The 4,089-nt window shown below is 45.2% G+C and overlaps 1 non-coding gene across 1 annotated transcript; it reads right to left on the bottom strand.

The window, feature by feature from the left end:
- Positions 1–3,697: 3,697 nt before the first annotated feature.
- Positions 3,698–3,772, bottom strand: Trnas-cga (transfer RNA serine (anticodon CGA)). The gene has a single exon. It is a non-coding gene; the product is annotated as a tRNA-Ser (tRNA).
- Between the last annotated feature and the right edge of the window lie 317 nt (positions 3,773–4,089).

Genomic DNA, 4,089 nt, shown 5'->3' with positions numbered 1-4,089 from the left:
CCCAAGGATTTCTAGCAGCCCTCGTCTTTTTACCTACTTTATCCTCTGCTGCCTTCACTACTTCATCCCTCAGAGCTACCCATTCTTCTTCTACAGTATTTCTTTCCCCCATTCCTGTCAATTGTTCCCTTACGCTCTCCCTGAAATTCTGTACAACCTCTGGTTCTTTCAGTTTATCCAGGTCCCATGTCCTTAATTTCCCACATTTTTGCAGTTTCTTCAGTTTTAATCTACAGGTCATAGCCAATAGACTGTGGTCAGAGTCCACATCTGCCCCTGGAAATGTCTTACAACTTAAAACCTGGTTCCTAAATCTCTGTCTTACCATTATATAATCTATCTGATACCTTTTAGTATCTCCAGGGTTCTTCCATGTATACAACCTTCTTTTATGATTCTTAAACCAAGTGTTAGCTATGATTAAGTTGTGCTCTGTGCAAAATTCTACTAGGCGGCTTCCTCTTTCATTTCTTAGCCCCAATCCATATTCACCTACTATGTTTCCTTCTCTTCCTTTTCCTACACTCGAATTCCAGTCACCCATGACTATTAAATTTTCGTCTCCCTTCACTATCTGAATAATTTCTTTTATTTCATCATACATTTCTTCAATTTCTTCGTCATTTGCAGAGCTAGTTGGCATATAAACTTGTACTACTGTAGTAGGTGTGGGCTTCGTATCTATCTTGGCCACAATAATGCGTTCACTATGCTGTTTGTAGTAGCTTACCCGCATTCCTATTTTCCTATTCATTATTAATCCTACTCCTGCATTACCCCTATTTGATTTTGTGTTTATAACCCTGTAGTCACCTGACCAGAAGTCTTGTTCCTCCTGCCACCGAACTTCACTAATTCCCACTATATCTAACTTTAACCTATCCATTTCCCTTTTTAAATTTTCTAACCTACCTGCCCGATTAAGGGATCTGACATTCCACGCTCCGATCCGTAGAACACCATTTTTTTTTTTCTCCTGATAATGACATCCTCTTGAGTAGTCCCCGCCCGGAGATCCGAATGGGGGACTGATATTACATTGAATACTGTAAATTTTTCCAAATAGGTGGGCTGATAATATTAACGCTATTTTATTTCAAAACTGCTATTTTCCGTACAACGTGGCACGTAAATAAAAATAAAACACTGTGAATGTTTTAAATTTCAAATAACTCTAGCAACTTTACATTACGTGAATGATTTGTTCCTGAGCGTGCAGTGCAGGTCGCATGACATTATGCACTGAAGAGCCAAAGAAACTAGTACACTGCCTAATATCGTGCAGAGCCCCGCAAGTAGGCAGAAGTGCCGCAATACGACGTGACATGGACTCGACTAATGTCTGAAGAAGTGCTGGAGGGAACTGACACCATGAATCCTGCAAAGCTGTCCATAAATCCGTAAGAGTAAGAGGGGGTGGAGATCTCTTCTGAACAGCACGTTGCAAGGGATTCCAGATGTGCTTAATAATGTTCCTGTCTGGGGAGTTTGGTGGTCAGTGGATGGACATGTGGGGTGTCGTATTGTCCTGCTGGAATTGCCCAAGTCCATCGCAATGCATAATGGACATGAATGGATGCAGATGATCAGACAGGATGCTTACGCATGTGTCACCTGTCACTAGTCGTATCTAGACGTATGAAGGGTCCCATATCACTCCAACTGCACACGCTCCACACCATTACAGAGCCTCCACAGCTTTAACAGTTCGCTGCTGATATGCAGTGTCCATGGATTCATGATGTTGTCTCCACACCCGTACACATCCATGCGATCGATACAATTTAAAACGAGACTCGCCGGACCTGGACACATGTTTCCAGTCTTTCAACAGTTCAGTGTCGGTGCGGACGGGTCCAGGTGAGGCCAAAATATTTCTGTCGTGCAGTCATCAAGGGTACAGGAGTGGGCTTTCGGTTCCAGATGCCCATATCGATTATGTTTCGTTGTACGGTTCGCATTGGTCCCGTTCCTGCAGGATCTTTGTCTGGTCGCAGAGATATCGGAGATTTGATGCTTTACCGGATTCCTGATATTTAAGATGCACTCGTGAAACGGCAATTCGGGAAAATCGCTACTTCATCGCTACCTCGGAAATGCTGTGTCCCATCGGTCGTGCGCCGACTGTAACACAACCTTCAAATTTGCTTGAATCTTGATAACCTGCTGTTGTAGCAGCAGTAACCGATCTAACAACTTCGCCAGACACTCGTCTTATATAGGCGCTGGAGACCGCAGCGCCGTATTCTGCCGTGGCGCGGTACGTTTGTATCGAGACAGATTTCCAGAACGAAGGTGTCCCGACAGGAAGACGTTCGAAGCAATTGGTCGGCGTCTTAGGGAGCACGGAACATTCCAGCCTATGATTCGCGACTGGAGAAGAACTATAACGACGAGGACACCTGCAATGGACGAGGTAATTCTTCGTGCAGTTGACGATAACCCTAATGTCAGCGTCAGAGAAGTTGCTGCTGTACAAGGTAACGTTGACCACGTCACTGTATGGAGAGTGCTACGGGAGAACCAGTTGTTTGCGTACATATCTCTGAATTTGAATACAAGTATCTATACGAGTTTCTTTGGCTCTTCAGTGTACTTCTAGTTGTACAAGTTGCTAGTGTTAAGCATACGACCGGAAATGCTGAAGCCTTAACATGGGACATAGAATTACGGAAACGTGGTTGTGCCATGAGCAAACACAAAATCTTCTTTTTTTAACATCCAAATATTGAAAACGGTCTGTTCATACGGTGTTTTCATTTCTTGCCATTATCTTTTCTTTTCAGTAGATCTTTACGCGCGTCTGTTACGATTAGTTTCGATTACTCGATATAAGCGTTGTAGCGACTTCTTTCAAAAAAATGGCTCTGAGCACTATGGGACTCAACTGCTGTGGTCATTAGTCCCCTAGAACTTAGAACTACTTAAACCTAACTAACCTAAGGACATCACACACATCCATGCCCGAGGCAGGATTCGAACCTGCGACCGTAGCAGTCTCACGGTTCCGGACTGCGCGCCTAGAACCGCGAGACCACCGCGGCCGGCTAGCGACTTCTTTGCTTGGTCACTGAAACAGTTTGAAGTCGGTGACGAGTCTGAATGTTTTCGACGAGTGGAAATCGTTGGTGGCTTGCTAACAATAAGGCTGTAATTGTTTAAAAGAGAATTCATCATTACACTGGAATCAATATTTTGTTCCAGGGTTCAGTTGGATGCTAATTGCTGAATTCGTGTGTAGAGAGAAGACTTGGTTGGTCTGGTGGTGGTCCACACTGTTGTGAAGATTATGCAACGTATAAATACTGGACGGACATTCATATCGCTAGAGGTTGGAACAAGTAATGCACCCGGGAGTATTGACGAACATGGGTTTGGTGGTTCTGTGTGGGAAGACACAACGTGTCTTTGAACACGATACACTCACCGCTCAATGTTATCGTGGCACTGTACCTCTACCCACGTCCATGTTTTCAGGGGTGCATTCTGCCCTGGCTTCACTTTTATGAATGACAATGAGTGGCCCGTGGAGGAGCTCTTGGAACGAAAGATTATTTGACAAATAGACTGGCCTACCTGTTCCCGTTCCACTTAGTTAAACAGCATCCAGCATGTTTGGGATGCATTTGGGAGACGTCTTGCAGAGTATCCACACGCTCCAACGACCATCCGGCAGTTGTCTATCTGAAACTTCCTGTGTTTCGGGCCGAGAGTCGAACTCGGGACCTTTGCCTTTCGCGGGCAAGTGCTCTACCAACTGAGCTACCCAAACACGAGTCACGCCCCGTCCTCAAATTACTTCTGCCAGTACCTCGTCTCCTACCTTCCAAACTCTACAGAAGCTCTCCTGGTTCGCAGGAGGACGGGGCGTGACTCGTGCTTGGGTAGCTCAGCTGGTAGAGCACTTGCCCGCGAAAGGCAAAGGTCCCGAGTTCGAGTCTCGGTCCGACACACAGTTTTAATCTACCAGGAAGTTTCATATCAGCGCACACTCCGCTGCAGACTGAAAATCCCATTCTAGAGCTGTCTATCTCTCTGGTGGATAAATTGAAGGCCGTAAGAACTCCTTACCAACCTTATCACTCAGAT

This window comes from Schistocerca gregaria, chromosome 6 (assembly GCF_023897955.1).
Source record: "Schistocerca gregaria isolate iqSchGreg1 chromosome 6, iqSchGreg1.2, whole genome shotgun sequence".
NCBI classification, from domain to species: Eukaryota; Metazoa; Arthropoda; class Insecta; order Orthoptera; family Acrididae; genus Schistocerca; species Schistocerca gregaria.
This window is presented reverse-complemented; position numbering and strand designations above follow the sequence as displayed.